Here is a 13084-nt window from a genome sequence, read left to right as displayed (position 1 = left end):
CCCTCATCAATCAAATAGGAGTTAAAAATAAAAGTTTACCCTTTGGGACAGCTGTGAGGACCGAACGCACCAATGTTCTTGCAAGCGCCTGGCACCTCCCAGCACAGCAAAGTTCACAGACAAGAGCCAAGCGGCAGTGACTCTCAACTTGTCCTTGTTGTGTGGTTCAGAGGTTGGCTCTATTCCCAGTGAGGAAAGCCCAGGACTCCATAGCCAACTCTTAATGGATCTCGGGCAGCAGGCGAGGTTGGGGAAGCAGAGAACGTCCTGCCCTCCACTCTCTCTTCATTTCTCTGTCTTCTTGCCCTGCCCTCCCGCCTTGTCCCCTTTCTGCCCCTGAGCCAGGTGCTACCCTTCTGTGGCCAGTGAGCGGTGGGCCGTGGTGGTCTCCAAGGCCTTCACAGCACCCATCATGGGACTAGCTGCAGGACTGACCCGCCACGGCTGGCTGCTAGGGCCTCAGGAGAGGGGCCGGAGGCTTAAGCAAGTGGGTGTGGAGGGAAGCAGAAGCCCTGGCTCAGCCGGCACCGTCCTAAGGCAGAGCAGCCTCCCTTGGAGGGGCCTGCCATCCTCTGGGCCCCTCCAGGGCCAGGCCCTGAGCAGCCGGGCCCTGCTGCCAGCTGGCAAGTGTTGGACATGTTTCCGCGGAGGTTAGGGGCACACAAAAATGGGCAGGGCTGGGGGCCAAGAGCAAACCAAATTTGCCACATCAGCAAGAGCTGGATTTCCCATAAACAGCACCAAATGAGCAGCCTAGGAGGCCTGAGCCCACTGCGTGCCAGGAACAGCACCTCATCACTGCGAATGGGCTGCCACGTCAGAGTTCTATCGAGCAGACCTCACCCTGTAGGCCCCTCGGACCACACTGCCCAACTGTCCCTTCCCAGCAGCCCATGGAATTGCCCCACTGGGCTACCTGAGATCTTGGTCCCCTGTGTCCTGGTGCTGCTGACTGTCTGGAGGCCTTGGGGGAGGCCCTGGCCTCCTCTGGGCCTCAGCTTGGGACCTCCTACTACTTGTCCTTTAAGCTCCTTCAGGAACTCATCAGTTTCCCATTGACAAGCCTGTTGGCCAGGTTGCCTAGAAGTTTTCTGCCAAATCAGACCAGAGAAGCCACCTCCAAAATCAGGACAGACTCACGCACAGACAAAATGACAGAGGCAGAGGGGCCACTGGGGACTCCTGGGCCAAAGGGGCAGGGACATGCACAAGAGCCCACAGCACGGGAGGGCGGAGCTGGAGTGGGGCCCCATCTTTACAGCTAAGATCCCACCTCACCAGGCAAAGGCCAGGGCTCATGCTGCATCTTAGAAGTCAAAACACTTTTTTGATGGGACCATAAATCTGAGTCAGGAAGCAGAGACTTCTGGTGGGCCTGAAGAAGGTGGCAGCTCTTTAGGACAAGGATACTTTCAGGTGATGAGTACCAGCCAGACGGATGGACATATGAGGTTTGAATCTATGTCTCAGCTGGACAGCTGACTTTCCCCTTCATCCCCACAGCTCTGGTTCAGGCCACAGTCACTTCTGACCTCCTCCTTGGTCCACTGGCTTTCATCTGTGCCTCGCTGATCACCCATCAGCCCTCGCTTCTCACTCAGCTTCTGCTGGCTCCTTACTGTCTCTAAGACTAGGAGTAAACTCCCCAGTCCCCTGGCCACTTTTCTTACCAACCCCTCCTCCATGAACACTGTACTCCAAGTGGACCATATGCCTCAGCATCCCTGGAAGGTGGGCCTGCCAAGTTCATCCACGTACTTTTGCTTATGTCGCTGGGCTGGAGGCTGGCAGGGGCCGTGCTGCTGACTTACTTAATGTCACCTTTGACCTACATCTCCTCTCAGGCCCATCATCCCCTCCCTTCATCTAACCCTTCTCAGAGAACAGGGCAGTGGGCCGTCCAATCAATAGGCAATGAGAAAACCCTCACTGCAGACAGGAGCAGCTTCGGAGGCTGGGTGGACCACTCCGCAGGGCATTTCTAGGGAAGGTCAGTCAGGGCATCTTTTTGGAGGACAGGTCTCCATGTGTATCAAAAGCCTTAGAGAGGGCGAGCCCATTGATCCAGCAGCTCCACTCACAGCAATCTCTCCTAAGGAGACAATTGTATAAGTAGAACATAGCACACAAGAGGGTATCTTCCTGGTGCTGAAAATGATGGTGAAAATTTGGCAATACTCGAAGTTCCCAATAGTTGTATTTAAGCATATTACAATGCAGCTTTTAAAACAAGATGTGTAGGATGTTTCCATGTCCTTAAAAATATATTTACAGAAGAATTCACAGGAAAAGAAACCTCTGAAAGGATATATTCAAAAACATTTTGCTCCTCTGTGTATTTATAGTCTTTCTGTCACACAGCAGCAGAAGCACCCCTGCGAGCAGGAGGCAGGCTTCGGCTCAGAACACTAGGGGTGCAGTAAGACAGAAGGAATGCACTTTGCACATGTGGGGAGGACTCCCCCTCCCTCTCCCTCGGCCAGCTGACTGTAGCCTTGGCCCTGCCCTCCCAGGAGGTCTTTGGATGTGGACTGTGAGCACCCAGTCTAGGCATCAGGACAACCTGGCAGCAGTAAGTATTCCCTCGTCCTGCTACACTGTGAGCAAACTGAGCTTGGGGAGGCTGGGCAACTGGCCCCCAAACACTTCCAACAACTTCAGCTAGAACCTGAGCCCCAGCTGTGGCTGCGCAGTAGCCTGGCTGACCTCATACGTGACATCACGTAGTGCTCCCTGGAGCATAATGCCAGTGTCCAGGCGGCCCGGGCACACCCACCGCTGGCAGCTGGAAAAGCAGGGCACTTGGCCCCAGCAGCTGGCTCACACCTGCTGGAGGGAGGGGACTCTTGGACTCGGCCAGCCATGTAGATGGTGCTTGGCTCAAGCCACTACCAACTCCGAGCACCAGACCCCAGAATCCTCTCCGAGGTGGGCAGCCCACACCCTGCAGCTCCAGTATTCCTCTTACTCTGGGCACTTGGGCACTTACTCCTAGGCCCTCCTGGCCCATGAGCCCTGCCATCAGGAGGGGCCACCCACCCTGAGAGCAAACACCGTCCCCCCAGGCTCAAAGCCCTGCTCCTCGTCCCTCAGTGGCCTCATATGGCTGTGATGTTATCCCACTATCTAAAGTAATGCTGATCCACCAAGCCTGTGGACCAGCTCACCGGGTCACCTCCTGGCAGGATGGTCCCAAGTCAGAACACGAGCTGTTCCCTGGGATTTGGTGCCAGCTCTGTTCCATCCCGTGACTTAGGTGTCTGGATGCTGGTGAATGTCCTCACCTCCCAAATGGCCCATGTGAGTGCGGGCCTAGTCAGGACAGCCACTCTGTGTACCTTTCAGGACTGTGGCCCCAATTCTACCTTGATAGGGAAAAATCTTCTGATTCCTTAGGAGTGGTCACATCGCCCTGCCCAAGGGCCTGGACTGGATCATCAAAGGAATGGGTGGCTTATCTGCCACTTTCCACCCCAGGCATCCATCATGACACACTGCTGGAGCCTCACTAGATGAGGCCCCACTATGCAGGGCCCCTTTCCGTGCTAAGTCTAAGCAAGGCCCTCCACTAGGACAATACCAGCCTGTCTCAAGAAGGCTCGGGACCATGTCCAAGTCCTCCTGAGCAGGCCAGGCCACCCTCCTTGCCCTTTACCCACTTCTTTCTTCCTCTTCCATTTGCCGGCCCATGTCTCTTGCAGCACAGGGGTGTGTCCCCAGCAGGGCTGTCTGGGAGAGACAGGGACAAACCCTCTCTGATGTGGATGGCTGCCCTGGACCTTCCTCCCTGCTGCTGCAGCCTCTCAAGGCTGCCTGGCAACCTCCCAACGAAAGGGTTTCTGGCCCTGATTGGATAGAGCGAAGCGAAGAGCCAATGAGAGGGGTGCACGGAGCCTGTTGTCGAGCCTGGTGGTGTCAGAGGCCATCAGTGAGTGGAGTTGGAGCTGATGCAGGCAGACCAGAGGGAGCGAGGGAGCCAGGGGAGCTGGCAGACAGTGACACAAATGCTCGGCTGACGCATGAGGACACAGAGATGGAGAGAAACAGTGGGAGGAGGGGGCACCCTGTTACCCCACAAGGATGTGCTCTGCCTCCGAGATGACAAAACTAACTCTGAGAAAGGTTTCTAGAATTGCCAACTTTCTTGACTCAACGTGTTGTGCACACCCCCTTTCCCAAGCAGGCCTCTGTGTCTGCCCTTGACAAATGGCCTTGAGCTTCAGCCCAGAGGAGCTTCAAGTCCCCTTGAGGTCCTCACTCTGGTGCTGCTGCCACCCCCACAGCAGCCCGCCCCAGGATTGAAGTGCCCCTCCCTGGGTCCTGCTGGCACAGCTGGGATGGGCTGGCTTCTTCCAGACAACGGGAAGAATGCCACGGTGTCGGTGAGGCCGTGGGGCCTGGGAACACAGGCAGCCCAGTGCTCAGGTCCCCTGCCTGGGGTCTTGGAGGCAAGGGCTTGTGTGGAATGAGACAGCGGGCTGAGTGACTACCCTTCTCCACCCTGGATGGCAGGGGGCTGGGGGTGGGCAGTGCCGGCTGCCAGGCAGGGACCTCCTAGGTAAACCAGGAGGGAAGAGGAGCAAAACGCTTTCAGCCTGGCCATCCAGGAGCACAGAACATTGCTTTACACCAAGGAGCCACAGCCAGGGGGCACGGGTGTCGGGGCTTGTCTGCGTGTGTGTGCTGGGCGCTGGCCACCCAGCAGAAGAACAAGGGGCAGGGCTTCTTCCACAGGCCTGAGTTGTGACACTCTGATCCTTGCTGGCCAGTTCTGTCTCTTGGAACCATAGCCCACTTCTCAGGTCTGGGCGGACCTCGTAGGTGTGAGCGAGGAGTCAGAGTGAGGAAGTAGCGGGACAGGGCAAGAGGGCACAGTCCAGAGAGTGACCCATATACCCAGGCCCAGTGACCAAATACGGTTGCAGCAAGGACATCTGGATGAAGCCACTGACGCTTTGGGCCACCCAGGGCAGGAGCCAACCTCAGGCTACATTTAATAAAGCTCTGTAGGCAAGAGTTTTCATGGGTCTCTGGGTCAGAATGTGGCCTCCTTCGTCACGTCAGCAGAAACGTAAGCACTCCTGTCTGGGGCAGGAGGCAAGAGGTGAAGTGATGAAAAGTCCCTTGTGTCCCAGCAACTCGTTCCTAAACTGGGGGCACCCAGCCCATTCTGATCCTTCAGCTGGGTGCTGCCAGGAGCAAGGGGTGGGTCTGGGAGAAGACAGCTGGCCCGGCAGCAAGGAGACTCCTTCCTCCCGTGGGGCCTCGGCTCTCCACCATTGGATGAGGGTGTCACAACTAAATCACAGACAAACAAAACCTGCGAGGGGGACCAGGCTGTCACACCTGTCCCCTCTGGCCCTCCTATGACAAACAGCCGGAAGCTCCAGGCTGCCAGAGTCCCTTCATGCCTCCCTCCTGGCCCAATTCAACCTGGGAGCTGCTACCCTCAGTGAGAAGAGGGTGGGAGGGAGGTAGGGAGGACTCTGTACATGCCCCTTTCAGGCCATGCCCCTTGTCACCTGACTGACAGCTTGACCCATTGGATCTAGGTGTGGTGGTGAGGTTCCTGCCCACGTTCACTGTAAATGTTCCTTTTGGACAAAGAGCCTCCAGTGGCCCCAGCATCAGGGAATGGACTCAAAGAAAAGTCCCTCTGTGCCTTAGAGCCACTTTCTAGAAGAGACACCTGGGTCCTTTTTGGGTGTGTTTCAAGCAAATGCCTTCAAGCTTCAAGATCAGGGTCCTCTCTAGCGTCTAAGTGCCCATGAGAAGCCCCTCTCAAGGTCATTCAGGGTAACAAGCTGCCCCAGAATTGGGGCAGACTGGGTCCCCAGGGGACAGTGACACTGAGACAGTCAAAGCCCACCTGGCTGGAGAGCCCCACCTATCCTTCCTCAGAGAACTTCCCTTTGCAGCCGGCCTGGCTGCCACCAGAGCCTGAAGGGGGCAGCAGACACCAAAGCTGAGCGGGCGGTGGGGGACACACCTAGATTAGAAAGCCTCAGGGACAAGCCGGCTGGGCCCATCATCCGTCATTTCACAAGAAGGGCACTCGTGCTATCTCTTCCAACTCATGTGCAAAGGAAAGACCAAGAGACATGGACTCCAACTCCTGGTTCTGCTAGAAGTCACTGGACACGTCACTTTCCCTGTCTGGCTGAAGATGAAGCCTGTTCTCAAAGTGCTCCCTGACCCCTGCACCTGGCCCCAGTGGGGTGGGGGGAAGGCATGGGCTTCAGTGCAGCCCCTCTGCCCATCACCAGGGCCACAGGACCCCATGAGGTGCTAGTTTCAAAGCTTCCCTCCTAGGCCTGTCCTTCTTCTGCAACATCCCCCCGGGGGCAAAGGCCCCCCCATCAGAGGGAGGGAGGGCCCAGGTTGTGGCCCAGGAGGCTGCAGCCAGAAGTGCAAGGTTGAACTGGCGTGCACACCACACACTGGGCTGAGAAAGGCCTGGACACAGAGATGAATGATGCCGAAGCAGAACATGACATGGAGTATGGAGGGGGCTGGGGATGCTGAAAGTCCCCTGACCTCCATCCCCTGTGTGGGTAACCACGTCCAGTCCTTTCTCAAGGCATGCACTTGGCTGACTGTTTGGACCCAGGCCGACCTAAGCTGACACTGGGTCAGCCAAACTTATCCCCCAGGCCAAAAGGGCTGGAATGATCAAACATCCCATTTTCTGAAGCAGTCTCCCGTGACCAGGTCTCATGAATGGTCTCAATCATCCTGATTCCCAGTCTCAGCAGCTAGCAGTAGGGCAGTCAGCAGATGGGGTGCTATCCTCCAGGGAGGGGTGGAGCAGGCATTGCTGCAGCTGCTCCAGGGGTTCTTGGAATCCAGAGGTTCTCCGCAGCCGTCCAGGGGCAAGGGGCCCTTCAGAAGCCTTCCAGATGGATGGCTGAACCACTGGGTCATGACTGAGGCCCTCAGTCTGCTGCTCAGCACACAGTTCCAGGAGCCCTGGCCAGCTTCTCTTGCCTGTTTGAGTGGCAGAGTGGAGCACCCTGACCACCCGTGATGCTCCAGGCCCAGGGCTCCTGCCTGGAAGCCGAGGGGTGGCGAGAAGGATGCACACCATGTGGAAATAAAAGCGGGAGGAGACTTGGGTTGCAGAGGGAGACAATGTAATATGGAAAAAAAAAACTGCATGGAGTGGGGGTAGTATTTGTAAATGTGCTTTACAGGTAAATGACTTCTGTACGAAGATCTGGAATTTCACGTCCCCCAAGCCCACCCCTAACACCCCAGAATCTAGACTTCTCGGTGTCAGCACTGGAGGGGCACTGGGAGGCAGCCGTCTGGGGCGGGCCAGCTCCCTCCAGGTTCTGGGAGCTCAGCTTGGGCCCCAGGGGGGCAGAGGCAGCCACAGCCACCCAGCCACCTGTCACTCCCTAGGGGCTGGGATTCCTCCTGGCTCTCCTGTGCCCATTTTCTCGCTCTCAGCAGGCCAGATACAAACAACTGCTTAGGGCAACTGGGCCATTTCAGAAGTGGCTTGGCCTCAAGGGCCAGTGAAGGCTTCTGGGCAGGACCCTCTGAGATGTCTTGGTGGAGGCCATGTCCTAGGTGGGGCCAACATGCTGGGAGCAGTAGGGCTGGTGCATGAGCCCTCACCCCAAACAAGACGCTTTGCCAGAGCCACCCATATGAGCTCCCCGCACTGTTCCCTGGGCTGCCATGAGAAGGGGCCAGAGGAAGCTTTGGAGCCCTCCTGCTGGGTCTGGGCTGGCTCCGTCCCTTCCCCTACACACCCCAGTTGTCTCTGCATCCTGGAACCGAGGTGGTCTGAAGCCCCTCCCCATCTCCACACAGACAGCCAATGGGGCTGAGAGGGACCTGGGCCCCCCCTCCACCTCAACCAAGTCTCCCCATCCTCTGCTGCCACCCATTCAGCCCAGTGACAGGGAAGTCCCATCCACCCGCCCCTGACTAACACTGGCCAAAGCCAACTCCTTTTGTCCTAGTCACAGGCTGCCCTCCCCCTTCCCAGGCCCTCCTCTCTCCCCTTCCTGTCCATCCCAGACCCAGAGTTCCCTGAGCTCCGCCCCTACCTCTTATTACTGCCCTGATTTTTGGATGGGAGTATGGACACCCAGAGAGGAGAAAGCGTTTGCCCAAGGCCACATTTTCATTTAGTCAATGAGCATTTATAGAAGGTTGAAGTCAGGCTGGGTGCTGGACAGACAGACAGATAGGAGCTGAGAGCAGCCCTGCGGGACACTGCCAGACACTGCATTTCCCAAGAAGGCCCCTTGGCTCTGGCCCTCCTGAAAGAATGAAAGATTGAGTAGGAGCTTGCGGGGCAGAAGTGATGAGGGACTGTCTGCGTAAGCATTTTCACCAGGGATCTCCATTCTTGGGACTGTAAGCCTTGTGCCTGCTCACTCCATAGCAACCCTCTGCCCCATCAAGCTCTCTGGGAAACTGACCTAGCCATCAGAAACTGGCGTGATGACCCAGGGGTCGCAGGGACCAGAGCAAGGAGGCCAGACCGAGCACCCGAGGTGTGTTCACAGATGGGGCCAAGGCCAGGGACTGTCAGTGACAGCGGGCAGCAGCCTGGGGCCTGCCCACCTCTGGCCCCGGAGGCCAGGCCACCTCTTGGACCCAGGATGTGGCCCCAGAGCCCCACAAACACCGCAGCTGCTCTAGTTTCCAGCTTTCTCTGGAAATAGGGAGTGAGCATGCTCCCTATGGGAAAAGCCTTGGCAGTGTTTCTGAAAGTGGCCCCTGGGTCCCTCTGGCATCCAGGTCCCCTGGGACGTGTGCTTAAGTTGCAGATTCCTGCCTTCCATGCTAGACATTGAGAATGGCACCCACAGGCCTCTCATCCTTCCATTTTTCAGTCCCCTCTCCACCCAGCCCTGCCCCTCCCGCTTCCCTATCCCCGCCCTTCTCAGTCCTCAGTCATCTCTGTTTTCTGGTGCCAAATCAGTACGTGTTTCTGTGAAATAAGGTAATCCTCAAGTGAGTTTTGAGCAAGTTCCTCTCTCTGACTCAGTTTGCCTTTGGAAAAATGAAATGACACCAGCCCTACCCACCTCCTGGCCCCACCACAGCCACTCCTCAGTGGGAAGCAACTGTCGTACAAGTACCCTCACATCAATTTCCCCTTCTGAAAGAAAACTCAGGAACATTAACAGTGGGGAATCCAGATAAGGAAGTTCTTTGTACCATTCTGATCACTTTTATGTTGTTCTAAATTAATCCAAAAGTGAAAAACCAAAACAGTGAAAATTATAAAAGAAAGCCAATCTGATTTTAGTAGGCGTCCAGAAATGACCCAAGAATTATGGTGGTGTGGCAAATCATTTAACTGGGGGTAGACACAATCTGCATGGTTGGCATAGACTGGCAGGGATGTTTAAATGGCTTTTCCTCAGGTGGGGAGTCCACACCCTTCCCAGCCTGGCCTCAACCTCACCTCTGGCTACCATGGCCCCCAAGGAGGCCACTGCAGTCCTGGCTCAGCCCACGGCCCTGACAGGCCCTCACCTCCGTGCTGCTTGTGGCTGTGCAGCAGGAGCTTCTGGCTTTGGCCTCCTCTCTGTCTGGGCGACAAAACCGGGGCCTCCAGAGGTGTTGTGATGTGCTCAGGTTTGCACAACTAGACTGCGGCCGAGCTGCGGTCTCAACCCAGTCTGGCCTCCGAGCCACTTTCTTACTGCTGGGCTGTAAAGGCACCTTCCTATCCTGCTGCACACCCTACTACCAACCATCTCCTGATACCACTTTGAGACCCTCAGAGTGAATGACACCAACCTCTCCTGAGTGTCACTCTCAGAGGTGTGAGTCCCTGACGGATCCCAACCTTAGGAGCCCAAAGGTCTGGGGAGCCACGTGGGCTGCCTCTCAGAGCTCTGGGGCCATAGAAAGCACCTCTCCTCTTCCCCGGCCATGGTCCTGCCGGATGGCAGGAGGGCCTGGCAGTGGGGGCAGCCTCCCTTGGCAAGCAGAAAGCAAGCTGGTGTTATGCCTGAGCTGGCACCTTATGAACTGTGGCTTGAATCGAGACCCAGACCAAAGGGATCAGTCAGCCGTGGAGGCTGAGAGGGGAAGGGAAAAGGCAGGGTTCCAGCTTCTAGAGTGCACTGGGCCAGATTTGAAACTCTTCTTGGCATTCGACTGAGGACAGTTCAGGGACTGGGTGCTGATGCCTTCCGTGGGCAGGTCCCAGGCCCCCTGCTAGAGGCCCAGAATCTCCCCACTGCTAGATCTTATGAGGTCACTGGGACACTAAGCAGAAATGCAGGACAGGCTAGAGAAGCCTGAGCTGAAGCGTTGGCTGTGCCTGGGGTCGCTGCCCTCAGCTAGGGGCACTCCATCTGGAATCTGGACACCCGTTGAAGAGGAAGCGAGGACAGTTTTGATGCAGGTGGCAGCTCCTTACTGATGGCTCATCTCTCTTCCCAACTAGACCGTCATTTCTTGGGGCAAGACCTGCTTCTGAGTTATCTCCAAGCATTTAGGAAGACCCTGCTTTGGTCTTTCGGGAACAAGGGGGAGGCTAGACTCAAGCATCCCCAAAGAACGCACTCTTCCTCCCGCGTCCAAGCCCTCCCCTTCCAGGAAGTCTTTTTCTGATCCTCCAAGCCAAGCCCGCTCCTGGCTCCCACAGCCCCTGGTGCTTATGCCACTCAGAGCTGCAGCACCCAGTGTGGTCATGGGCCACCACTGTCGCTGCCCTGTGAGCATCCGTCCAGAGGGTGGAAATGAACAGATCTGGCACACCTGCTGTGTGCCTAGCCGTGTGCTGGGTGCCTTCCATCAGCTCCTCACAGTTGAGTATAGAGCCCCCAAGCCAGACCAGGAAGCACAAGGGCTGGGGCTGGGAATTGATGGAAAGAGGGGGTAGGGCAGGTGAGGCGGATCTGCTCCTTCTCATCCTGGGGTGGCACACAGGTGTTGAGGCAAACAGCACAAGTACCAAGGCCAGCCAGCAAGCTGGCCCCTGGTCTGTGCATCTGTCTTCTGGCCACTTGCTTCTAAATGGTGAGCAGGACCTCTGAACTGGCCTCTTAGGAGTCCCTGATTTTTCAGATGAGGCAGTGGAGGACCTGGGAAGGTAGGATCCCCCTCCACTGCCCCTGCCTTCCCCAACAGCTCTAAGTGAGCTGGTGAAGAGGGAGTGGGAACCTAGAGTCCCTCCCCATGCCCATGGGGCCCTGCTTTCTGTCCACAGCCACGTACCACGATCAGAAGTACAAAAGGCCATGAGGCCCAGGCAAGACTGGGTACAGGTGCCAGAGGCCGGGACCACTGCTGGGTGGGTCGTGAGGGGCTCCCTATCAAAGCTTGCAGAGTGGTTATCAGATGCGGCTGTACTGCCTCCCACAAAGTGAAAATGAAGTGCAAATGGCTCAGTGAGAACACAAGTCCCATTGTGCCTCGGATGTCCCAAAGCCCAGGCACGCCCAACACCAACCTCAGCTGAGCCCCCAGTAGTCCTGGGTGGGAGGCAGCCTGGTGTCTTACCCCCTCGGACCTATGGAGGTTCCCAGGTGGCCCAGCTCAGAAGTTGCAGAGTGGACAGAGAAGCTGAGCTTTCAGTCTCTTTCCAAGGCAAGGTATCACTCTGCCTTTCCAAAGAGGACAAGGCTCTTGGCTCCCCTGCCCCCATAAAAACAATCCAGCTACAGAGCCCGCTCCCAGCAGATCGAGTCGATAACACTCAGTGGCACTTGATTCGGCGCCTTCTGTCTGAGTAGCTACCTTCCCAGTGGCTCCAGGAGATCGCCCTGTGTACAGCACATGCTCATCATAAGCCACCCGTGAGCCTCCTGCTCTGGGCTCCTGGGCAAGCCAAACTCTGGGTCTCAGTTTTCTCCTCTATTAAATGGACACAGGGAGAACTAACTGATCTGTGATTCCCTTATTCTTGCCGCCTGCAATCAACTCTCAGAGCACCCTGGCCCCAGGCCTTTTACTAACAACCCAACCCTCTCTTCCAGAACGAGTCAGGACGGAGGGACCCAGCCAGGCTTCTGCACCTCTCTCCTTAATTTCTTTGCTCTAAATGAAAACCAGAAAACTAAGCACATTGCCTTTCCCAGTGGAAGCCCAGAAGGGATGCTTAGAGAGGGTGGAGATTATGGATGGGGAAATTGAGGCCCTGAGTTGCCCCCGTCACCCAGCTGGGCACTGTCCAGCTTCCCCCTCGCTGACTCTCCGCCGGGCAGCGCGACGGCGACTAGACAGCCCTACCTGGCACAGGTGCCCGTCTGGCGGGGCGGGCAGAGGGTCCGGCGGGCGCGGGGCGCGGGCTCCCTGAGGTGGGCAGCGCCCGGCCGGGGAGCGGACGCGGGGTGCGGGGCGCAGCGGGGAGCGCGCAGGGCGGCGAGGAGGCGCGGACTGGGTTCCGCCCGCAGGAGAACAAACAGGTTTTCTCCTGCGCCCGGAGCCTCGCCCCTCGCCCCTCCCCTCGGCCGGCCCTCTTCCTCTGCCCTCTCCTGGGGTAGGTAGATGCGCCTGGCACATTCCGCACATTCTCCCGCCAGTGTCCTCGGCCCGCCCTCCCCTTCCCGGCCCCGCCCTGCGGGGCTGCTGGAGAAATCAAGGCCCGGGCTCCCTGCACCGAGCCCGGTGCGAGCTCCAGAAGGCTCTGCCGCCGTGGAAATCTGCCAGGCAAATTCTTCTGGGCTCGCGGCCCCGGGCTGGCAGGCCTCCGCCACGTGAAGGGCCCCGGCTGCCTAGTTGCTCCCCTGCCCGCGCCCGACGCGATTTGTCCCCCGCTCGGGGCCGATGACTTCCACAGATGCTGCGGGTTAATTCTGTCGAAAACTACTGTTCCTAGATCCATTTTACAGATGGAGATCCCAGACAGGGGCGGGGAGGCGGCTGGGGGCTGTCGGCTGAGATCATGCAGGAAGTCCCAGAGGCTGGGAAGAAGAAAGTGAGCGCCTGCTCCCCGGCTGGGCCTGGGAATTTCTCGCCCTGGAAAGCCATCCTGGGGAGATGGGGTTCCCAAGGCCCAGCCTCGAACACCCCATCAGCAAGCCAGGCCACCCCTCAAGCTGGGTGGGGAGACACTTCCAGACCCAGAGGGCCAGTGCTGTTTGATGAGTGGCATTCACTC

The 13084-nt window shown here is 57.5% G+C and overlaps 1 protein-coding gene across 21 annotated transcripts in view; it reads right to left on the bottom strand.

Moving 5' to 3' along the window:
- Nucleotides 1–12375, bottom strand: part of ZNF185 (zinc finger protein 185 with LIM domain) — a 60215-nt gene extending 47840 nt beyond the window's left edge. For 12 of the 21 annotated variants that reach the window (XM_045517608.2, XM_045517627.2, XM_045517601.2 and 9 more), the window contains exon 1: nt 12214–12373. The gene's annotated coding sequence lies outside the window, so the exon portion shown is untranslated. Of the gene's footprint in view, nt 1–12213 lie in introns of all 21 variants that reach the window. The other 9 variants (XM_045517658.2, XM_010956305.3, XM_045517631.2 and 6 more) reach the window with 3 other exon arrangements.
- Nucleotides 12376–13084: the final 709 nt, after the last annotated feature.

This window comes from Camelus bactrianus, chromosome X (assembly GCF_048773025.1).
Source record: "Camelus bactrianus isolate YW-2024 breed Bactrian camel chromosome X, ASM4877302v1, whole genome shotgun sequence".
Classification (NCBI taxonomy): domain Eukaryota; kingdom Metazoa; phylum Chordata; class Mammalia; order Artiodactyla; family Camelidae; genus Camelus; species Camelus bactrianus.
The sequence above is the reverse complement of the archived record's forward strand: the minus strand, read 5'-3'. Positions and strand labels throughout refer to the sequence as shown.